General features: G+C 38.2%; 1 long non-coding RNA gene and 1 other non-coding gene across 2 annotated transcripts in view; one reads left to right on the top strand and one right to left on the bottom strand.

Moving 5' to 3' along the window:
- LOC135232238 (uncharacterized) overlaps positions 1–24,855 on the top strand; it is a 120,324-nt gene extending 95,469 nt beyond the window's left edge. Inside the window, exon 3 of the long non-coding RNA XR_010322686.1 lies at positions 20,823–24,855. This is a non-coding gene — a long non-coding RNA (uncharacterized LOC135232238). The remainder of the gene's footprint in view (positions 1–20,822) is intronic.
- LOC111750445 (U6 spliceosomal RNA) lies at positions 14,240–14,345 on the bottom strand. The gene has a single exon (XR_002785577.1). It is a non-coding gene; the product is annotated as a U6 spliceosomal RNA (small nuclear RNA).
- Positions 24,856–25,608: the final 753 nt, after the last annotated feature.

Here is a 25,608-nt window from a genome sequence, read left to right as displayed (position 1 = left end):
TAGTCGATGTTCAACCATTTCAAGAGGTGGCATATGCTCAGGAACCGATGGTACTGAAGGAAGAAGTCCAAGCTGCTCTGAAGGCATTGGCAAAAAACAAGGCTCCAGGAACTGGTAGAATCTCAACTGAGATGTTTCAACAAACCGATGCAGTGTTGGAGGTGCTCACTAGTCTATGCCAGAAAGTATGGAAGACAGCTTCCTGGGCAACTGAGTGGAACCAAAAAAACAAAAGCAAACCCACTGCCGTGTTTATGCCTATTCCCAGAAAGGTGATCCAACCGAATGTGGAAATTATAGAACAATATCATTAATATCACACGCAAGCAAAATTTTGCTGAAGATCATTCAAAAACGGCTAGAGCAGGATATCAACAGGGAACTGCCAGAAATTCAGGCTGGTTTCAGAAGAGGACGTGGAACCAGTGATATCATTGCTGATGTCAGATGGATCCTGGCTGAAAGCAGAGAATACCAGAAGGCTGTTTACCTGTGTTTCATTGACTATGCAAAGGCATTAGACTGTGTGGATCATAACAAACTATGGATAACATTGCGAAGAATGAGAATTCCAGAACACTTAATTGTGCTCGTGAGGAACCTTTACATAGATCAAGAAGCAGTTGTTCGGACAGAACAAGGGGATACTGATTGGTTAAAGTTAGGAAAGGTGTGCGTCAGGGTTGTATTCTTTCACCATACCTATTCAATCTGTATGCTGACCAAATAATCTGAGAAGCTGGACTATATGAAGAGGAGCAGGGCAACAGGATTGAAGGAACAGTCGTTAACAACCTGCATTATGCAGATGACACAACCTTGCTTGCTGAAAGTGAAGAGGACTTGAAGCACTTACTAATGAGGATCAAAGACCACAGCCTTCAGTACGGATTGCACCTGAACATAAAGAAAACAAAAATCCTCACGACTGGACCAATGAGCAACATCATGATAAACAGAGAAAAGATTGAAGTTGTCAAGGATTTCATTTTACTTGGATCCACAATCAACAGCCATGGAAGCAGCAGTCAAGAAATCAAAAGGCACGTTGCATTGGGTAAATCTGCTGCAAAGGACCTCTTTAAAGTGCTGAAGAGCAAAGATGTCACCTTGAAGACTAAGGTGCACCTGACCCAGGCCGTGGTATTTCCAATCGTATCATATGCATGTGAAAGCTGGACAATGAATAAGGAAGACCAAAGAAGAATTGATGCCTTTGAATTGTGGTGTTGGTGGAGAATATTGAATATACCATGGAATGCCAGAAGACCAAACAAATCTGTCTTAGAAGAAGTACAACCAGAATGCTCCCTAGAATCAAGGATGGTGAGACTGCGTCTCAACAGCTTTGGACATGTTGTCAGGAGGGATCGGTCTCTGGAGAAGGACATCATGCTTGGCAAAGTACATACAGGGTCAGTGGAAAAGAGGAAGACCCTCAAGGAGGTGGATTGACACAGTGGGTGCAACAATGGGCTCAGGACCATTGTTGCATAACAACAATGGTAAAGATGGCTCAGGACCGGGTGGTGTTTTGTTCTGTTGTGCACAGGGTCGCTATGAGTCGGAACCAACTCGACGGCACCTAACAACAACAACAATTCATTCAACCTTAGATAATATTCTTCAAAACTGGTGACCCTTTTCGCATTCTAAATATTTTGAAGTTATAGTTAGAAAATCTGTTTAAAATTCCCAAAGTGAATTTTTATGTATTGTTTGGTACATGTTTTCTCAGCGATAAGTTTTCCATCCCTCATCAGGCTCACAAATCCTCTGATAAGCATTCACAAAAGGTAGTTACTTAAATAGAAATGAAAACAAAATTGTCCTGTATTAGAGTGATACCTCCCTGGCAATTTTCTGCTCCCTCTCAAGTTTTTGTTTTTTTTTTTTCTCCCTGAAGACCCAGCACTTCAACTTTATATGTTAATCATTTTAATTCTATCATATTCAGTTGACTATTCTGCTCTGAAGTGACACAAAGGTTGAAAGTGTATTGGGTATAATTATTAAAGCTATTTCATATTCTATAAATGCTTTAATACATGTATCTTCAAAATAAGTTACTGTCTTGTTTAAAAGATGTGACTTACCCCTAATTTCAGGCTTCCTTGAAAAAACACCAAGAGATAATAGAAATTTATTTGTTTATTAAAAAATGACATTCATTTACCTAAGAAATATTTAAAATGAAATCTATTTCATTAGGAATATTTTCAGTTTTCTTGGACCATAAGTTATAATAATTCCACTGTATAAAATCTATTTTTTTCTAGTAAAAAATATGACAGCAGGAAATAAAACTACTATAGCTCAGTAGCTGACGAGAATTTACTTCTTGTATAGAAACACACTTTATCACTGTGAAGTGATGGCTTTGGCATACAGTGAGATACTTGACAAGAAACAACCCACAATAAAAGAACAAATGATCACTAAAAAACAGACAAACCAAAAGTTCCACAACTTCTAGGTTCTCCTTGCATGGGGGGTAGCCAGGAAAATTCATTTCAGGCATTTTTGAGCAATTTGTCTATGTTTGTTTTATGTAGATTTTGGCCCTTGTAAGTGGCTATATTAGACTTTTTGCATTGACCATTAAAATGCATAGAGGTTAATTATAGTGTATTTTATCTGGTCATATTGAAGAACAAATTGTCAGTCTTTCCCATTTATTTTTATCTTATTTTTAATAAAGGAGGAGGTATAAGCAAACAAACAAGATACCAAATTAAGTACTTCAGAACATTCGTGTTCATGGGGTTTTCTAAGTAGCAATTTCACCTGTGACTTTTTTTTTTTTTTTTACATTAGGAATGAGAGCACATGGTGACATTTTAGGATTAGCCAAAAAATTTCTCCTTGTTCAAATTCTGATTTCAAAGAGAACCAAGTATCAATTCCATATTGAATCAGTATTCATTCTACCAAGTTTCGAAGCAATGGGGTTTCTATTTTTTTTTTTTTACATTCCACATAGTTTGGATTTGAAAACATATACCAAAATATGTTTATATATGTGTCATAGAACGGTGAGATCAAAGGGTTGGAGTAAATTGGTATGCCCTGACCTCTGATTTAACTGTTTCAATGCCAGGGGTTGATTCTGAGTCTAGCAAGCCTGCCTAGTGAGTTTTTTTTTTTTTTTCTTTAATAATTTTTATTGTGTTTTGAGTGAAAGTTTACAAGTCAAGTCAGTCTGTCACATATAAGCTTATATACACCTGACTCCATACTCCCACTTACTCTCCCCCTAATGAGTCAGCCGCTCCCTCCTTCCAGTCTCCCCTCCAGACAGGAGATGCCAACACAGTCTCAAGTGTCCACCTGATACAAGTAGCTCGCTCCTCATCAGCATCTCTCTCCAACCTATTGTCCAGTCCCTTCCATGTCTGATGAGTTGTCTTCGGGAACTGTTCCTGTTCTGGGCCAACAGAAGGTTCGGGGACCATGACCTCTGGGATTCTTCTAGTCTCAGTCAGACCTCTAACACAATGTTGAATAAGAGCAGTGATAAAGGGCATCCTTGTCTGGTTCCTGTTCTCAAGGGAAATGCTTTCAGGCTCTCACCATTTAGAGTGATGTTGGCTGTTGGCTTTGTAAAGATGCCCTTTATTATGTTGAGGAATTTTCCTTCAATTCCTATTTTGGTGAGAGTTTTTGTTATAAATGGGTGTTGGACTTGTCAAATGCCTTTTCTTCATCAATTGATAAGATCATGTGGTTTTTGTCTTTTGTTTTATTTATGTGGTGGATTACATTAATGGTTTTTCTAATGTTAAACCAGCCTTGCATACCTGGTATAAATCCCACTTAGTCGTGGTGGATTATTTTTTTGAAATGTTGTTGAATTCTATTGGCTAGAATTTTGTTGAGGATTTTTGCATCTATGTTCATGAGGGATATAAGTATGTAATTTTCTTTTTTTTGTGATGTCTTTACCTGGTTTTGGTATCAGGGAGATGGTGGCTTCATAGAATGAGTTAGGTAGTATTCCGTCATCTTCTATGCTTTGAAATACCTTTAGTAGTAGTGGTGTTAACTCTTGAAAGTTTTGTAGAACTCTGCAGTAAAGCCGTCTGGGCCAGGGCTTTTTTTTGTTGGGAGTTTTTTGATTACCTTTTCAATCTCTTTTTTTGTTATGGGTCTATTTAGTTGTTCTACTTCTGATTGTGTTAGTTTAGGTAGGCAGTGTTTTTCTAGGAATTCATCCATTTCTTCTAGATTTGCAAATTTGTTGGAGTACAATTTTTCATAATAATCTGATATGATTCTTTTAATTTCAGTTGGGTCTGTTGTGATGTGGCCCATCTCGTTTCTTATTCAGGTTATTTGTTTCCTTTCCTGTATTTCTTTAGTCAGTCTGGCCAATGGTTTATCAATTTTGTTAATTTTTTCAAAGAACCAGCTTTTGGCTTTGTTAATTCTTTCAATTGTTTTTCTGTTCTCTAATTCATTTAGTTCAGCTCTCATTTTTATTATTTGTTTTCTTCTGGTGCCTGATGGATTCTTTTGTTGCTCACTTTCTATTTGTTCAAGTTGTAGGGACAGTTCTCTGATTTTGGCTCTTTCTTCTTTATGTATGTGTACTTTCATCAATATAAATTGACCTCTGAGCACTGCTTTTGCTGTGTCCCAGAGGTTTTGATAGGAAGTGTTTTCATTCTCATTGCTTCTATGAATTTCTTTATTCCCTCGTTAATGTCTTCTATAACCCAGTCTTTTTTCAGGAGGGTATTGTTCATTTTCCAAGTATTTGATTTCTTTTCCCTTTCTGTTATTGATTTCCACTTTTACAGCCTTGTGGTCTGAGAAGATGCTTTGTAATATTTCGATGTTTTGGATTCTGCAAAGGTTTGTTTTATGACCTAATATGTGGTCTATTCTAGAGAATATTCCATGAGTGCTAGAAAAAAAAGTATACCTTGCAGCTATTGGGTGGAGTGTTCTGTATAAGTCTATGAGGTCAAGCTGATTGATTGTAGCAATTAGGTCTTCCGTGTCTCTATTGAGCTTCTTACTGGATGTCCTGTCCTTCTCTAAAAGTGGTGTGTTGAATTCTCCTACTATAATTGTGGAGGTGTCTATCTCACTTTTCAGTTCTGTTAAGGTTTGTTTTATGTATCTTACAGCCCTGTCATTGGGTGCATAAGTATTTAATATGGTTATATCTTCCTGGTCTATTGTCCCTTTTATCATTATGTACTGTCCTTCTTTTCCTTTGTGGTAGATTTAACTTTAAAGTCTATTTTGTCAGAAATTAATATTGCTACTCCTGCTCTTTTTTGCTTATTGTTTGCTTGATATATTTTTTTCCATCCTTTGAGTTTTAGTTTGTTTGTGCCTCTAAGTCTAAGGTGTGTCTCTTGTAGGCAGCATATAGATGGATCGTGTTTCTTTATCCGTTCTTCCACTCTCTGTCTCTTTATTGGTGCATTTAGTCCATTTACATTCAGCCTAATTATAGATAAGTATGTGTTTAGTGCTGTCATTTTGATGCCTTTTTGTGTGAGTTGTTGACAATTTCATTTTTCCACTTACTTTTCTTGTGCTGAGATTTTTTCTTTGTAAATTGTGTGTTCCTCATTTTCATAGAATTTGACTTTATGTTTTTTTTCTTTTTTTGCTGAGTTGTTATGTTTTTCTTGTTTTTTATTTTGAGTTATGGAGTTGTTATATCTCTTTGTGGTTACCTTAATATTTACCCCTATTTTTCTAAGTAAAAACCTAACTTGTATTGTCCTATATTGCCTTGTATCCTTCTCCATATGGCAGTTCTATGCCTCCTGTATTTAGTCCCTCTTTTTGATTATTGTAATCTTTTACATATTGACTTCAAAGATTCACTGTTTTGAGCGTTTTTGTCTTTTTAGAATTAATCTTAATTTGTTTTTGTTTTTGTGATTTCCCTATTTGAGTTGATATCAGGATATTCTGTTCTGTGACCTTGTGTTGTGCTGGTATCTGATATTATTGATTTTCTAACCAAAAAATTTCCTTTAGTATTTCTTGTAGCTTTGGTTTGGTTTTTGCAAATTCTCTAAGCTTGTGTTTATCTGTAAATGTTTTAATTTCACCTTCATATTTGAGAGAGAGTTTTGCTGGATATATGATCCTTGGCTGGCAGTTTTTCTCCTTCAGTGCTCTATATATGTCATCTCATTGCCTTCTTGCCTGCATGGTTTCTGCTGAGTAGTCTGAACTTATTGCTTCTCCTTTGTAGGAGACCTTTCTTTTATCCCTGGCTGCTTTTAAAATTTTCTCTTTATCTTTGGTTTTGGCAAGTTTGATGATAATATGTCTTGGTGATTTTCTTTTTGGATCAATCTTATATGGGGTTCAGTGAGCATCTTGGATAGATACCATTTCGCCTTTTATGATGTCAGGGAAGTTTTCTGCCAATGGATCTTCAACTATACTCTCTGTATTTTCTGTTATCCCTCCCCGTTCTGGGACTCCAATCACACTCAAGTTATTCTTCTTGATAGAGTCCCACATGATTCTTAGGGTTTCTTCATTTTTTTAAATTCTTTTATCTGATTTTTTTTCAGCTATATCGGTGTCAGTTCCCTTGTCCTCCAGATCCCCCACCCTGCATTCCAATTGCTCAAGTCTGCTCCTCTGACTTCCTATTGAGTTGCCTAATTCTTTAATTTTACTCTTAATCTTTTGGATTTCTGAATGCTCTCTCTCTATGGATTCTTGCAGCTTATTAATTTTTCCACTATGTTCTTGAATAATCATTTTGATTTCTTCAACTGCTTTATCAGTGTGTTCCTTGGCTTTTTCTGTAGATTGCCTTATTTCATTTCTGAGGTCATCCTTGATGTCTTGAAGCATTCTGTAAATTAGTTTTTTATATTCTGCATCTGGCAATTCCAGGATTGTATCTTCATTTAGGAAAGATTTTGATTCTTTAGTTTGGGGAGTTGTAGAAGCAATCATGGTCTGCTTCCTTATGTGGTTTGATATGGACTGCTGTCTCCGAGCATTCACTAAGATATTGTAGTGATTTATTTTATATTTGATCACTGAGTCTTATCTTGCTTTGTTTTCTTTCAATATACGTAGATTGGCTACTAGATTGAGCTGTCTTGATTGTTTGTAGCCCTTGAATCACTGATGTCCTATTACCAGCTGGTTTGGGCTGTTACCAGATATATAAGCCTAAGAGTCCATTCACTATTCTTGAGTAGAATCTGATTTTGGGTCATCAAGTGTGTGGTACAGATGGTCACCTATCTACCTAGAGAAGTAGTGGTGATAGTTGTGTGCACCAGATTTTAGTAGCAGCAGGGGTTCACACTCCAGGGGGGCAGGATGCTGACAGGCTTCCCCCAAGTGCCAGTGAGGTAGGTGTGTCTCTATTCCTAAAGCACTTTGGTGGGTCGGCTCTGCAGCTGTACCTTAGGCCCCCAATGCCAGTACCTCTACAGATTGGTAGGTGTCACCCTCCTTAGACCCCTAAGGCAGGAGGTTAGGTGGTCTGGGGGGAGCTTCAGCCCTCAGTTCCCTGTTGTGGGTCAGTGAGGGCTGTGTTGATTATGCAGAGATATCAGACCTGGGAAACTTGTCTTTCCAGTAATCCACTAAAACCATTACAGTCAGATCCCTATCAGAATTGCCTTTGCGTTATAATAGCCACCTTGTTACCTTTAGGGATGAAAGCCCAAGACCGTGGATCACATATGTTTGGCTGGAGCTGGTTCTGTATTTTTAGTCCAATTAGGGAAGGATTTTTGGTCCCTGGGTTTTTTTGTAGCTGCTTCTCTCAGGCCAGGAGAATGGGCTAGAAAAGGATCAAAAAAAAGGGAAAACTGCAGCGCACTTCACTCTCTGGCTCAGGAAATTCCAATGTTAATGAAGCCGCCTAGGAAGGGGAGGTGGGGGATCAGATAGGAGAGAGATAGGAGAGAGTAGCACCCCAGAATATAGACAAAGTTACTTATCTTGCTTGAGATGACTGTTTTATCTGAGATTCCTGAGGCACGCGTCCACTGTGTGCACTGGCTGGGTAGAGATTGCTCCCGAGGGTCAGGCCCACGTCCCGTGCTTGCGCTGTCTCAGAAGCCGCGGTCAGTTCCTCCGCTCCCAATCCAAAGTCCAGCACCAAGGTTCCCCAGTTGAGACGCCACACTCCAGGCTCCAAAACCAGTCGCTGCCTCCCGGTGACTTCTCCTCCCGTCAGCCGCGTTGCTGTGCTGACTGCGTGCACTGGCTGGGCTTCCCCCGAGGTCACTTCTGGGGGCTAGGGCTGCGTCCCATTTTTGTGCCATCTCAGGATGCCCTGCTCAGCTCCCCCGTGCCCAGTCCAAAGCCCAGTGCCAAGGTTTCCTGACTGGGACGCTGGCTCCAGACTCCGAAAGCAATCGTTGCTACCCCGTGGTTGTTTGCTCTCAGTCTCTGTCACTCAGGTCAACTCTTTAGATCTGTGTTTGATGGTCAGGGTTCATAGATTGTCACGTATGTGATTGATTCACTTGTTTTTCCGAGTCTTTGTTGCAAGAGGGATCCGAGGTAGCGTCTACCTAGTCAGCCATCTTGGCCCCACCTCCCTAGTGAGTTTTTGACATAATTGTGCCAGGGCATCTTGACCTGAAAATATTCATTAAAATATTAACTTGTTGAATTTGGTTAGTGGTCAAGATATTTATGTATACTTTTTTGAATTATGAACTATGTGTGACTCTTTGTTGTGGCATGTGGTCACATATATGTGGAAAGAAATAAGTTTCTGTCACCAACTGGACTTTAAAATGTAATAATATTTAATTAAATAAAAAAGAGTTACTGCAAAGTTTACCATATATATTTAAGGAAAGTTGATTCTGCCATCCTAAAATTATAGTAGAATTATATCCTACTTTTAAAAATCTCATCCTGTACTTCATAGGTTAAATGTCCAAAAGGTTTTTGTGATTTTGCTTTGTTTTTAAATTTTAGAGCATGTGAATTGCTTAAGTCTACAATATTCAGAAGGAAATGTCTGCAGTACAGATTTTTGTTAAAAGATTTCCAGTATTTCCTGCATCTGTTGGGTGGAAATAGTACCAAATACAGCTTTTACAAGTATTTCAACACGGTTGGGAAAAACAGAGGTGGACAGAGTCTAAGTTTAAAACAATGGAGAAGAGGATTGTTGGTTATTTTTAAAAAATATAAAAATATTTTTAAGCCTAGATTCTGCAAAGATGATAATACTGATTTTTTTTTTTGTTATTATTCTATCTGAATCCCTTCAGTCCTTTAGTCTTCTAGTTGAAAGTACCTTCAAGGAGGTAAGGTCTAATTACTTATTAAATATACACTCACATAACCTCTCTTAATTTCTAGCAGCTTTAATTTCTGTGTACTATTAATTTTTCTGTTAATTTATAAACCATGGTTAATTAAGAGGAAATCCTGTTTTATTATATTATGTTATGTTACTGCCCCACTGTCATTCTAAGTAGCAGTTTTAAAACTGTTAACTTGGAAAGAAATTAATCTGCATAGGTTCATATGTATTTTTTTTTAATCTTATAAAAACATCATAATAGACTTTTAATTAAGAGTCTGACTTTATTTTTGATATTCCACCACTGATGGTCTTCAACCTCCGTCTTCTCCTCCCCGTTTGCTCCACTGGTTAAGAAAGCTGATAAGAAAAAAAAAAAAAAAAAAGATAAGAAAGCTCACGCAAATTCCCTTTTTTGGCACTGGTGAGAAATTTAAATGTTGAAACCCACCAGTACATTCTCTGAAACTTTTCCCCAGTGTCACCCCTTTGTCATTATAAAGGCCCAATTTACACTCCCCTTGCTCAAGCCAGCCCAAACCTGCTTCTGCCTGCCCTTCTTTCCCCAGAAATCCCTTCCATGAGGAATAAACTTTCTCCAGATTCTCTTAGTGTGTGGAGTGTCATCAGCCTCTACATCCTACCTATTAATTGGAAGGGGTCCATCCCACCTCCACAGGTCGGCCATAGAACAAGAGTAGTCACAAACAGGATCTAGGCTATAATCACGATTATGCCACCACTTTTACAAGAGCTCTCTTCTTTTGCTTTTGGCTACTCACTGGGTAGGAACCTCTGCACAGAGTGAGTGGGGTGGATCCGATATTTGCTGGCGAGATTGTTCTTTCAGTTGTGCAATGCTGTGCTATATTTGCCAAGTCCTATAGGGCCTCTGTTATAGATTTAACTGACCTAAGTTGGACATTTTAATAGTTGGCATTTAGGGACAAGAGTACAGAATTGGGGCTGTAAAAACAGCATGAGGGAAGTGTCTGACCTCCTCTAACTTCCCAAGGGGGAAGGAGAATTAAGATCAACAGCCCAAGGCTGATTTCTATGAGGCAGAGGTCAGATATGCCTCCTCTCTCCACGATCTTTAGCAATTCTGACACCAACCAGCTCTTCCACGGCACTACTTCCCTGCTGAGTTTGATAATTCATTGCAATGGCCACAGGGAACTTACAGACAATACTCTTGATTGTGGGGTTTATTATGGAAGTAACAGTTACAACTCACTCTCAGGAACACTCAAGGATATAGTTCTTCTATCAAGACAACCTCTTCTCAGCCATGCTCGAGGCAGGCCTCTCTCTGGTCCTAGTCATCTGTTCAAAGGTGCTCAGCTTTCTCTCTCCATGGGCTAGGAAGCCCACTGTGCCATCTTCTGCTACCAGGTTTCTGCTGCAGGTCTCTCCTTCCTTAGTGGTGGTGGGATATTCTCTTTCTTGCCTCTGGGGTGGCTCATTTCAAGTCCAACAGTATGGCAAAACAGACTAATCCCTTTGCTGGGCCACAATTACCATATCTGCACAGTCCTACCTGATCACTTGGGTGGAAGTTACAAGATCATACCTAGAAAAGCCACACAAAAGTGATCTATGGTACCACAGGGGCCCTCCTTACAGTGGCCCCAGGTGGTGTGTCTGGATCTGGATCTGGATCTATGTGTTTAAGATTGAATTGTATTTCGAATTCACTGTATTCTGTGACCAACGCTAAATTCATGGGAACAGCTTTTACCTTGTGATCACTGGTTGTGTGTCTCAACTAGGTATTGGGCCTCATTCTGCAGAGCACTTGGGGAAAGGCTGATTCGCCATCCAACATACCAGCCCACTGGTGTTGCTCATGAGAGGAAGAACAGTCAGCATGCGGCATGCTGAGGTCAATCCCTAAGAGCAGATGGGTCACTAGAACCTTACACTGGGTCTTAGAAGCCTCTGTTTGTGCTGTCCATGCTTCTGTTACAATAAAAATCCTGGTTTTGGGGTCATAGGTAAAAACAACCACGGTGTTCCGTGGCACCGTGAAATACTTATGAAAAGAGACCCTGAATGCCTTACCTGACTTCTCCTAAATGATGAAAGAACACCAAAACCCTATTGGCTAATTTTAAAATAGATTGACAGTGAATATGGACTTCTTATATGTTGCAGTATATCAACATTTTAAAGGGCTACTCTGCTCCTGGCTTAGGCCCGGTTGCCCTAAAGCCAATAAGGTAACAGTTATGATGAGGGAGTCCCCTAATTCTGATGAGATTGACTGTGACTCTAAGAGGAAGACACTTATAAATATGAATAGGATAAAAAAAATACCCCCTCCTGTGGGTCCACTGACAATATAAAACTGAACAATAAGCCTGGACACAGGAGGAGAAAAAAAAAACCTGAAACAGATTCACAATTTGACCCAACTAGAAATCCAAAATTTATTCAAAGAATGCAGAAACTAAAATATAAAATGACATTGATGGGCTTTTGGGCCTCTACAACATAGGTTCTGAATTAACTTTAACATCTGTTGAAATGTACCAGTTGGCAAACTTTTATGGCCTTAATTGATATCAGGGATTAAATGACACCTACATATATACATGAGGGGATCCCATTAAAATTAACCAAGATTTTTTCTATACTCTTAGGGACATAATGAAACATAAAATAGGACAAACAGGTAAGCCATACCTTACCTGTCAGAACTATTGTCTAAATTCCCCATTGTCATAGCTCACGTTGCCCTAATTATCCCTTTATGGGCATATACATCCCAACCCTATAGATAACAAGCTAAAATACAATTAAGTCTTTGACAATTACAACAGGCTTGACAAGATGAGACTCCATGGAATCTTCTCCTAGCCCACTGCCCATCTCCTCACCACTGCCCACTGGTTAAAATAGTTAACACAGCTCAGTATAAATTAAAACAGGTCTTTCAAGGATTGAAGTCCATTATACAAGACCTGTTTAGAGAAGAGGTGATGATCCCCACTGTTTCTCCAATTAATAGCTCAATTTAGACTGTTCTTAAGCCTGGAAAGTACCTCACATTGAATTATTTCCATCTTAATGCCAAGGTCCTTCTCATACCCAACATCACTGAGATTACTAACTCCATTCTGTCAGCAACTGGTAAATACTTTACTGTCATAGATTTGGCTAAAACTTTCTGTTCAATGCCTATTTCAATCATAATTGCCTTCACTTTTGAAGGGGTACAATACACTTTTACCCTGCTGCACAGGCCATATCTCAACAGCCCCAGTATTGCAAAAAATATTTGCAGGTATCTTAACAATATCAAACTTTCTCCAAGAACTCAGTACATTGAAAACTTCAACCACGTAACTGGGTTTGCCACCCAACCCCACCTAGAGGATGACCTCATCCCTGCAGCTGAATTCGCCTCTGATGATGACCTCAGCTACTCATCTGGATTCATCCCCAATATGACTGAACCCAACAGTGGCACTCATTCTAGATAGAATCATCCACAACCTTACATCCCCATGAAATGTATGTCCCATCCTATATATTCCCTTCTACACTTCCTATGTCTTCTTTCCTGATTCAGCCCCATCCACTGTGAGCCGAGGTTTCCAACTGGTTCCAACAGTTGACTGGTAGCCAACCTATATGAGGGTAGTGTGGGACTCCCATAGCAACCAGATCTCTAGACCTGCAAAGTCAGAAACAGTGCTGCCCAGCTCAAAAATAGCAGCAGACCTCACAGCTATGAATGTGTGTCCCTCTCCACAGTCCTGCCAGTAATCCAGCCTCTCAAATCAGGCTCCTGAAATTTTCGGGATCCATGCAGGAAACTGGATTATTGGCAGGAGTGTGGAGAGGGACACACATTCAAGGCAGTCTTGTAAGTCGCCATCTCTGAGTGGGGCACTGCTATTTCTTTCCTAAAAAAATAAAAAACAAACCCATTGATTGTGACTCATAGCAACCCTATAGGGCAGAGTAGACCTGCCCCTTAGGGTTTCCAAGGAGCAGCTGGTGAATTTAACTGACGACCTTTTGGTTAGCTGCGGTAGCTCTTAACTACTTTGCCAGGCTCAAGTCAAAATCTGACAGGCAACAGATTTAGTTGCTATGCAGCACATACTCTGCCCTTGTTTATGTGGGCAGTTACTGAACCATTCTCATCTGCTTGGAAGCTGCACTGTGAGCTACCCTTCCTTCTCCTTCTGCCCTTTTTGTTTCTGTTCCCTGGACCTCTCTTCTCCTAGCCTCGCCCCCTGATGTACCATTATATCAGGTATGAAGGCGCTACGGAATAATTTTTATGTAAGCCTCACTGAACAGATAGTTCATATTTTATATCACACTAAGTAATTGTTGAGTATGTCATAGGGCACTCTCTCAATTACCTGGCTTTATTATATTCTGTCCAGAGGATCTTAAAGTCGTCTTTAAAACAGGCACAATCCACCCACTATCAATCTGTTCAGCTGGCCACACCTCCAAACGTAAACTTGAATTGCTCTCCTGGCTTTGTGTTGAAAGACTAATTCAAACCATTCAGAATAGCCCCCTATAATATCCTGATCAAAATGCTTACTGGCAGCATATTAATTATTTTTTTAATAATATTCTGTTTCAGGTAAAAGTCAATACAGCAAATTAGATTTCTGTTTAATAATTTTTATACAAATTGTTTTGTGCCATTGGTTACAGTTTTTAAAATGTATTGGCATTCTCATTATTTCTATTCTGTTTTTTCTGTTTCCATTGATCTAGCTTCATTTACGCTCCTTGACTTCTCATCTTTGCTTTTGGGCAAATGTTGACCATTTGGTCTCCTATAGTTGTTGTTTAAGAGAGCACCTCACCCACGGGTGATATTGTTTATTTTATAAGCCAGTCTATTTTTTGGCTGAAAGGTGACCTACAGAAACAGCTTCAAATCCAAGTTGAAGGTTATCTTAAGATGATAGTTTCAGGGGTAAAAATATGGTACGCTTCACAAACGTGCATGCCATCCTTGCACAGGAGCCATGCTAATCTTTTCTATAGTGTTCAATTTTTGTATATGTGCTGCCAAAGAGAGTACACAATGTATTAATTCTTGGGTGCCCACGCAAAATGCTAAGACTAAGCTTTTAGCCTCTGAAGGTTGTTGGTTTTATTGCCATAAATGCTCCTTAACTTTTTACTTATTCCTCTACTTTAGACTTCCCCCCATAATTTGAGTTGCATCCTATACATTTTGGGGTTAAGTATAACCTTAATATTTTGATGACTATATTAATATCAATATGTCCTGGTATAATTAGATGCGAACACATTTAACTGTGCAAGCAATTCACGAGGCTGACCTGCTGGCACTACAATAAATTCTTGGCAATAAATTCTTGAAGCAGTTAAATCGGTGGTCAAAACCCACCAGTTTAATTCAACCCTTTGACCTCAATCCACTCCACTACATATATACAGAAACATCTTTCGTTCAGACTGTTTGTTTTCAAATTCTGGCAACTGCTTCTTACACAGTGTTTGAAAACCTTGGTTGCCATAGCCCCTGCCCTTGTTGCTATGGCTTTCCACTCATCTTTTGTGCTCTCTGGCTGCCTGCACCTTCAGCTTTAAACTCCACTTGCTCATTTATGCTTCTGTGGATATTTGATCCCCTGTCAGTATGGATTTCCTCTATCATGTTGTCCTTTCCCCTCTAGGCCCATCTCTTACCTCAGGCCTTCTTGACTTAATGGTCTCTAGTTTTGGTCCTTTTCCTTCTCCAAGACCTGATGCTGCCTCAACAATCAGACTCCTATTATTATCCATTTCATTTTCCCTATCTCAAGTTTTGGCTCTGTCAGGAGTCTGGAAGTACTATCTCTAGTGGCATCAACATGTATAGGGGAAACCTATTGTATTTGCCTGCCCACAGACATTCAATCTTCTTCTTTTAGAAAGCCCCAACTTTTTTATGCCGAAACACCTATTTCAATGGCCTATGTGATCTGGGGGAGACTGATCACACCTCTGTAGCTGGACTGACATATGAGTTAAGAGAAGTTCCTTGGGGTTGTTGTTGTTCTTAGGTGCCTTCAAGTCAATTTTCGACTCATGGGAAACCCATGTGACAGAGTAGAACAGCCCCATAAGGTCTCCTAGGCTGTAATCTTTACAGGGGCAGATTGGCAGGCCTTTCTTCTGTGGAGCAGCTGGGTAGATTCAAACCACCAACCTTTTGGTTAGCAACCAAGTGCTTAAATGTTGTACCACCAGGGCTCCTCCCTTGGGGCTAAAAATAATTAAATAAGGGACCTTTGTGGAAGTATAGGAAAATAAGTATGGTGAAATGAGTTCTGTTATGTGGTCTTTTGCCTTGGTTCTTTGAAAAAACAATTTGAGGGATTTTTTTTTTTCCCCTAAACCCTGAGGAGTTACCTTTGCCCTAGTTTTCTACTCCAGAGGGTTTGTTACATTTCCTGGGTAAGCTGTAAACAACTTGATTTGATACTTTTTGTCCAGCCCTGGGCTGCAGTCTGCCCTGTGATTGGTATGCACCTTGCAGGGACTGGTAGCCTATTATGCAAATCAAGTATCCGTGGACTACTGAGAAGGGACTGGTTAGTTTGTGGTTCTGCTGGTAAGGTCATGCCTTGAAATTGGCAAGATGTGTGTGTATATATTACAGCCAATCCCACAGAAGTTTTTCAGACAGGAAACAGGAAGTAGCAGAAAGGAGAAAGAGAAAAGAGAGAAGAAATAGAGAGGGAGGAGGCAACAAACCTCCTAAAAGAGCTGTAACACAGATCAGGGCTATAACACTGAAAACAGTGAAAGGACTGGAAGGGGCCCAGCAGCAGAGTTGATGACAAGAGAGCAGAAGCCGGCTACTAGGAATGCAGCTAAGAGAGCTGAACAAAACTCTACACTGACTGTGAGCTTCATTGGCAACGGAGTGGCTGATAGCAGGAAGCCCAAACACAGAGAGGCCCGTTCTGAAGAGGCTAAGAGGAAGCCTGTCCTTAGAAGGCTGAGAGGAGGCTTGCATGGCTGAGAGAGGGCATGCACAGCAGAGAGCAGGGTCTGCTCACTTGCACAGCCTAGAGGAGCTAAAAGAGGTGTCCTGCACTGAAGAAGGGAGGCATGTGCTCTCCTCTCCAGGGGAATCTTCCAGACTTTGCCTGCGTGTTTCCTGATCCTGAGTTGTAGCCTATTGATCCTAATCCTGAGTTGTACCCTGTTACTTACTTAATAAACCATTTAAGTGTAAGTATGGTCTGTGAGTTCTGTGTGGCTATTCCAAAAGATTATCAAAACCAGTACAGAAGTAGGGAGTGCTGTGGGGACGACGGCTGGTGTCAGAACTAAAAACATGTTGGGGAGGGTATATCTGACCTTACCCCATAGGGATTAGACTTGGGCTGATCTTGATTCACTTTATTCTCCCTGAAATTAGACAGGTTCTGATGCTACTATTATTACTCCAGCCACACCCATCATTTTACAGTAAGCAATTTCTTTTCTGTTGGGTTTGGTCTAAGATTAGATATAAGTTTAGGGAATCCTCACAATCATGTGGCCTCTTGGAAGGGAGAGATTTGCTTGTCCTGTGATGAGAAGGGACAGTTGGACTGGAACCACAGATTTGTAAATTATTATCAGGTGTGCCGCAGTATAAGCCAAAGACCTGGGTAAACTCACTGAGGAACTATCTGCAGAGTGAGAAAAACTACCAATGAAACTTTGGGGGAAAATATAACATTTCATGGTTAGGTAGAGGAAGAAAAAGCCACAGAAGAAGAGAATTCTAAAAAAAAAAAAAAAAATGAGGAGGAAAATTGGGGTCCATAGCTGAAGGAAGAAAGAATAAAGAGAAAGAGGGGAGAAAGAAAAGAGAAAGGGTTACTTGGTGGAATAAGGTCTCTGAATGTGTGTTGGAGGGAATGGATGTCAGGTCTTCTCTTCCCTCCATCACCTGTCCATACCCTGTTTCCAGGGCTCAGATTTATAGCTGGGAAATTCATTTTATAATTTACCCAACCTCACCTCCTACCACACATGTCCCAGATAGTTTCTTACCTTTTTTCTGAAAACCTACTCTTCCCTCTTATACTGCTTATCTTGGTTATGGCACCACAAATGCTTCACATTGAATTTCCCAGGTAAATAATACTCTTTCTTGATATTTTGATCTGCTTTAAACATTAGCTTGAAATCTCTGGGTTAAGCTCTCAACTACTAGCTGAAATGTTGGCAGTTCAAACCCACCCAGAGGCTCCTCAAAGACGGGACTGGCGATCTGCTTGTGAAAAGTCATAGCCTAGAAAACTCTGTGGAGCAGTTCTACTCTGCACACTTGGGGTCATCATTAATTGAAATTTTCTTGACAGCAACTAACAGCAACAGCCAGTAGCTCATTAATCAACATTTGTTGATTCAAGTCATTATTTACTGTGATAATTATTAGGAGGCATCAATTACTTCCTAGGTATCTCCCACTCTCCAATCCTTTCTCCACCTAACTGCCAGAATAATATGTCTGTGTGTGGGAAGCATTACCCAGCTTAAAAATTCTTCAGAATCTACCATTACTTTAAGGATAAAATTTAACATACCCAACCTGAATATAAGGTCACTATGAGTCGGAAATGACTAGATGGCAATATTTTTCTTTTTGGTAACCTGAAGAGCAGATAAGTTCTATTTTGATTTGTTTCACCTCTCCAGTCTAACCCCAATATAGAACTACTTGCTGTTCCCAAATTATACCTTCCTCTGAGACTTTGAGCATAATGCTTTCTTTTCCTAGAATTTTCTTTTTTACGTTCCTCATTTCTAAGCTGTCTTTATCCATCTGGTTGCCACTTCCTCTGACAAGATTTCCTGTGTAGAGTTTGGGATCTGTCACTGAACACTCATAACAACCTAAGATTGCCACTATTAGAGTTTTTAATATTATATCATGGGTTTTTTTGTTGTTTTTTGTTTGCTTGCTTCTTGTTTCCTTTCATACTGGATGAGGTTTTAAACTCTTTGAGGTCAGAAACTGTGTCTTTAATGTCTGTGTTCTAACTATGCATAAGAAAACTGATATACAATATTCACTCTATTCAAGTCTGAATAAAGGAATTAATGGTGTAGTATGGCATTATTTTATGGTTGCACATAAAATCTTGAAGCAGGCTTTTTGAAATCCTCACATTTCCTCTTTATACTTTCTCTTACCACCTTCTTCCCAGATTGCTAGGATCTTCATGATGTTTCTAAAGTTTTTCATAGTTCGCATCTAAGATGCTATTTGCCCAGCATACCTCCATTCTTCTGGGAGTGCTTCTCATCCTGTTGCTCTCCAGCATTGCCACATGGGTCATATGGGAACTACCATGTTTTTATACAGTGCTTATCACTGGGAATAATTGATTAATTCTGAAGTGAATCTATGACCAAGTAAGACACAATAAGAAATTTTTTTCTGGGACTTTTTGAACCACAACTGATGAAACCGGTCATTTTTTGTTGGTGGTGTTATTTAGGAAAGGTGAAACTTTCTCCTGCGTAGAAGAATTTGGTGAATAGGAGAGAGAGACAAAGAAGAGAAAGAGAAAACAGAAAGGAAGAGAGGGAGGGAGGGAGGGAAGGGCAGGTCCTTGTTCATTCTATGATCCGGAACAAAAGAACAACATTCATCTAGGACATACCATTCTCATGGCAGAGGGAAGGCAAAATTACAGAATTATGAGATAACTCTAAAGCTTCTGCTATGCATGGCATGCACTTCCTCTCATATTCTGTTGGCTAAGCCAAGTCACATGGCCAAAATTTTGTCAACAGAAAGCATTTTCCAACCACAGGAAGATCCTGTAAGTCACATGTAAGGAGCCAGTATATGTGGCTCTTATATAAAGAATGATGAATAATTGATAAGAGGAATACAATCCTCCAAACCTGGTTTTCCCCCTTAAGTATTCTATGCTCTAAAATTACATTTTGCCCTCAGCAAGCCAATTCATTCCATTAAAATTTTCTTCCTGTCCCTACCTGGTCTTGGATACGTGTTAGGAACAAAGGACAGACCTGCCCTTAATTAAGCCTTCCCAGCATTACCTAGATTGTTAAAAGACAGTCCGGTTAAAGAAAAAGGAAAATGATAAAAAGAACTTTGAATCTTTTGATAGAAGAATGGATAAATGGATTATCTCAGGCAGTGTGAGAGAAATACATTTTGTGTTATATCTGATTGATTTCATTCCTCTTAGAACTGGTCAATATCATCCCCACTGTAGTTCAAGGTTCATGAGAAAAGACAAAAAAACAGAAAGAAGCATGCTATGGTAGTTAAGCATGCAGACTTTGGAATTAGACCACTTGGGTTAAAATCCTGGTTCTATTGTTTCCTAACTGTGTAACTATGGACAAGTTCTTTTTCCTCTCTCTATCTGAATTTGAGCAAAATATCGTTTTTTATGGTCTTATTATTAATCCTTATGGATTAAACAATTCTAGCAAATATAAAGAGTTTAGAACAGTAGGAAGCAGTAATATAAATCTTTGTTGTTATTATTACTACAAGGATGTAGCCTATCTTGCTTATAATCACATTCCTAGTGTTTAGTACAATGACTGTATGCCGCAGGCACTGAAAATATTTATGTATTGAATGGAGGAAAGGCTGTATAAAGGAATAGACTATCATTTCTCTGTGTATATTTCTGTGTATATGTGTATGCTTCAGCACTATATCTATAAGTGTGGGTGTATGTATGAGCAAAGATATATATTTATTAATGTCTTAATGTGATTATTAATGCATTAGTGTGGTAAAGGCAAAGACATTTAAAATGTAGAGGTGATGAAAGATTTAAATTGCTAAAGCCACGTAATCATTAATTTTGCAAGATGTCAGAGTTGAGAGGAAATTATGGGTGAAAAGCCATGTAGATGGTTCTATGTAATGGGAGCGCAAGGAAAGGGGGATGGCATTTATTCATCAGCCCTGTCACTTTGGCTTTATCTCAGCTGCTTAAAATGTGGCACTGAAGCGTGTGATGGGCTTCATAAGAGCTTTCCTTAAAAATGAAAGAGAAAAGTGATTCTTACACGTTAAAACAAGGGTACAGCAGATTCAACAGACTGAAGAAAAAGGAGAATGAGAAAAGCAGTAATCATATTTTATTGTAGATATAAGTGTTTCTTTACTGTCCTGAAGTTGGCAACCAAGATGACCATAGGGCGATAGGGCATTGCTTTGCTTATCACCTCATCTGATGGTTCTCTGTATTCGATACACATTTCTAGTGTGAGGGTAAGTTAGTTGGCAGTGATACCCAGACGGGGACTTTTGCCAAATAGAATCATAAAATGCTGGAACGAGAAAGAAACTAAGGTCTTATTTCAAGCCCAGTGTTCTTACTCTATGCTACATTTCTCAGTCTAGTCTAGTCTGTTTTACAAAGCTTGTTTGACAAAGGAAAGAGAACATTTACCAAAATATGGCAAATTACATTCACTAATTTGAACTTGTATAAATTATTCATTGGCATTCAGGAGAATCTTTTTTTTTTTTTTTTTAACACAGGGTAATTGTAGAACCGAAACTCTGCAATTTGGATGCCTTTCCAGACAGCATTACTGATCGTAATAGTGGTAAGAAAATTTTTTTAATAGGCATTAAAAACACAGTTTATGGTTGTTGACCACCTGGTAAAGTAACATATTTATTTTTTACTTCAAAATTATTGAGTTCTAATTTACATGCAATGAAATGCCCAGTTTTTAGTGTATAGCTCTACGAGTTTTGACAGATACACCCATGTAACAGTCATGTAAAACACCATGTAGAATATTTCCTTTGCCGCAGAAAGTTACTGATTTCTAATTTATTTCTATTTTTATAAAAGAACAGGATCTGTATGTTTTAGAACTTTGAAATTTGTTCAGCCTTTTTTTTTAATGACTCATCATATGGCCTACCTTGGTAAATATGTGCATGTGAAAAAAATATGTATTCTGCTAGTTGGTTGTAGTATTCTATAAATACCAATTGAGTTAAATTGGTTGATTATATTGTTTGTGTTTAATACGTCCTTCCTGACTTTTTGTATCTGGTTGTCTACTAATTATGAGAGAGGAATATTGAAATCTCCAAAGATAATTGTCTATTTCTACCTTTGTTTCACCAACTTTTGCTAGATTTATTTGAAAGCGCTGTTATTGGAAATACATATAATTAGGATTGTTATGTCTTCCTAATTAATTGATCAATTATCATTATAAAATGACTCTTTAATAATTTTTCTTCCTTCTAACTCTATTTTTTTTATATGGACATAACACTTCGGGTCCCCTTGACTTGGAATTGACCAGATGGCAACTGGTTTGGTACATAATAATACCAGCTTTCTTATATTACTGTTTGCATGTTTATTTTTTCAAACTTTTATGTCAACTTCTCTGCATCTTTATATTTAAACAACATATATTATAAAATATAGTTAGATCTGGATTTTTTAATTCAGTCTGATTTTATCTTTTTATTTTTTTCCCCCAATTTTTGGCTAATCTAGTGCTATTTTATTACAGCTCTTTTTTTTCAGTTCTTATCTTTGTATTATTTTTGTCTGTGTGTGGTTGCTCTAGGTATCTCAAAGCTCATCCTTTTTTTTGTCAGATTATATCATGAATTAATATTAATACCATGTCATATATCATGTAAAAATGTTACAAAGGAAAATTTCGTTTGTACTTCCTTCCATTCCGTGTACTTCTGTTGCATATATTTTAATTCTACGTATGTTCTAAATTCCATAATACATATATATTTCAAAGAATTTAAGAAAAAATATGTATGTGCATTTCTCTTGATAAATGTTTTTTCTTGATGATAGATCACGTGTTCCTATTTCTCTATAGGTCTAGTTTTTTGTTTTTTGTTTTAAATTGGGTCCTGAACATCATGAATTACGTATTACAGATTCTGCTTTCTTCATTTGGACAGAATTGAGGTTTATTCTAGCAGGCAGTTAAGATTACTGAAAAGTCATCTTGTTCTTGTGGATGTTGAATGTTCTTATGGATCCTTAATATTAGGTTTTGAAAGTTTCGGTCTTTTTTATATTTGCCTTTGGATCTGGATGAATTTCTTAGTCCTAAAACTAATAAGATGTGGCCCTTCTGGGATATAATGTAAAGTCCAAAATGTTTTGCAAGCTCTGCTAACTCGATAGGATTAAACTCAAAATTCTGTTGTCTATGTGGTAAATAGCTGCTGAAATCTATGTTCTTTCAGTTGTCCAGCTGTTGTCTTCCCCTCAGGTTCCTTGGAGTCTATCCGCGTTAGTGCACAGTTTAGGAGCCAGGGAAGGATTAGAAAATAGCTTATAAACAGATTTTGGAGCTTTCCCTTGTTTTTAGAATTTCCACCATCAGCTTCCAATTATTCTAGTAGACTCAATCTCCTTTTTCTTTTCACCCTACTAACACTACGGATCTCTGTTTAAGCTTTATTTGCCCATCATCCACATGAGCACTCCCATGGGAAATGAAGGCTATATAATTTGTGGATCTCATCAAGTATGTTAACTTTATTTCAAGGGTCGAATTTCCTCTGCCTTCTGCCTCCTCTCAGTTACTCTCCAATATCTTCAGAGATCTGGATTTTATATTTTTCTAAAGTTTATAATTTTTATCAGCAGGAAGACTAATTTGATGCAAGCTCTTCTGTCATAATGGAAGGTGGAAGCATCTTGAGTTAAAAAAAAATCATGTTGAAATAATTTCAGATTCACAGGAAGTTTCAAAAATAGTACTGAGAGGTCCCAGGTACCCTTTACCCAGTTTCCACCATGGTTACATTTTACGTAACTATGGGACAGTATCAAAACCAGGAAATGCACATTGGTAAGTGTGTGTATAATCCTTTGCAATGTTATCCCATGTGAAAACTTGCATAACCACCACTGCGACCAGGATACAGAGCTATGCCACCACCAAACACCTACTTTGTGCTACCCCTTCCCTTCTATCCCTGTGCCCTAACTATTCTTAACCTCTGGCAACCATTAATCTCTTTCGATCTTTATAATTTTGGGACTGCTATTTTTTTTTATATAAATAGATTCATATAGTATGTCATCTTTTGAGATTTTATTTGTTTTACTCAGTATAATTGCTTTTAGAATCATCCAAGTTGTGTATATCAATAGATTGTTCTTTTTACTGCCAAAGAGTATTCCATCGTATGAATATGCAACAGTTTCTTGAACCGTTCACATATTAAGGGATATTTTGGTTGTTTACAGATTTTTGTTGTGCAAATAAAGCTACAGTGAACATTCATGTATAGGCTTTTGTTTAAGTATATATTTTCATTTCTTTGGATAAAATGCCCAGCAGAGTCACATGGTAAGTGTATGTTTAATTTTATAGAGAGACTGCCAAAGTATTATTTGGAATGGCTGTACTATTTTACGTTCCCATTAGCAATGTATGAGATACCATTTCATTGCATCCTTGCCAACATCTCATGTAGTCATTATTTTGTTAGTTTCTAATATGTGTTTTGTGATGTCTCATCATGGTCTACTTTGCATTACCCTAATAACCGTTGATGTTGAAATATTTTTATGCTTTTATTTTCCTCCATATATCCTCATTAGTAAAATATCTTTCAGTGTCCCTTGCTGATTTTCTACTTGGACTGTTTTTTAAGAGTTGAATATTGTGGGTCATTTATAGATTCTGAAGGATCCCTGGTGGCACAGTCGTTAAGCACTCAGCTGTTAACCAAAAGATTGGTAGTTTGAACCCACCAGCCTCTCCACAGGAGAAAGATGTGGCATTCTGCTTCAGTAAAAATTTAAAGCCTTGGAAACTGTATGGGGCAGTTTTACTCTGCTATGAGTTGAAATTGACTCAATGGCAGCAAGCTTGCTTTGGTTTTTTGATTTATAGATTCTAGATGTGAGTCCTTTCTTAGACGTGTGGTTTGAATTTTTTTTTCTCAGTTTTTTCGTCATCTTAATGAAGTCTTTCACAGAACAGAAGTTTTTAATTTTAATGAAGTACAATTAGTTGATTTTTTCTTTTATGAATTGTGCTTTAGGTAATGTCTAAAAACTCTTCACCAAGCACTAGTTCTTGAAGATTTTCTCATTTGTTTTCTTCTAAATGTTTTAGAGTTTTATATTTTACATTTAAATCTATGACCCATTATGAGTTAAATTTGTATATAGTATGAGGTTCTTCTTCCTCCTCTCCACCATAGCATATAAGGCAAAGACTACCCTTCTTCTACTGAATTACATTTATGTCAAAAATCAGTTGGCTATACTTGTATGAATTTATTTCTGGACTCTCTGTTTTGTTCCATTGATTTATGTATTTATTTCTCTGTCAGTATGACAGGATTTTTTTTTTTACTTTTTAAAATTTTATGTATTTTGTTGTTATTGTTGAGAATATACACAGCAAAACATAAACAATTCTACAGTTTCTACAAGTACCACTTAGTGACATTGATAACATTCTTCAAGTTATGCAACCATTCTCACCCTCCTTTCCTGACTTGTTCCTTCCCCATTAATATAAATTCACCATCCCTCAAGGTTCTGACTTAGTTATCTAGAACTGCTATAACAGAAATACTACAAGTGAGTGGCTTTAACAAACAGAAATCTATTTTCTCACCATTTAGGAAGCTAGAAGTCTGAATTCAAAGTGCCAGCTATAGGGGAAGGCTTTCTCTCTATTTCAGTTCACAGGAATGTTCTCTAGTTGAGCTTCTGCTTCTGGGTGATCTTCTTGTGCCTCGGTATCTCTCTTCCCCCCATCTCTGCTTCTCTGGTTTGTTTAATCTCTTTTAGATCTCAAAAGAGATTAACTCAAGATGCATCTTAATCTTTCCTCGTTAACAATTGGCATAACCTAATCCTGCCTCATTAGCATAACAAACACAACCATTTACAAATGAGATTATAACTATGGGCAGAAGTTAGGGTTTACAACACGTATTTTTGGGGGACATAATTCAATCCACAACATTCCACCCTTTGGCTCCCAAAATTCTTGTGCTTGCCACAGGTAAAACACATTCACCCTATCGCATCATTCCAACTGTTTTAAATCAATTCTAAGTTCAATATCTTATCTTCTGAATCATCGAAATCAAATGTGGGTGAGTTATTAGGGAAAAAAATTACTCTTCATCTGTGAACTCTGAAATCTAGACTATAAAATATCTACTTCCAAAGTACAATGGTGGAACAGGCACAAGGTAGACATTTCCATTACAAATAGAAGAAATCAGAGGGAAAGAAGGGATAATAGGCACTAAGCAAGTCCAAAACCCAGTAGAACAAATAACA

Source organism: Loxodonta africana, chromosome 1 (genome assembly GCF_030014295.1).
Source record: "Loxodonta africana isolate mLoxAfr1 chromosome 1, mLoxAfr1.hap2, whole genome shotgun sequence".
In the NCBI taxonomy this organism is placed as follows: domain Eukaryota; kingdom Metazoa; phylum Chordata; class Mammalia; order Proboscidea; family Elephantidae; genus Loxodonta; species Loxodonta africana.
This window is presented reverse-complemented; position numbering and strand designations above follow the sequence as displayed.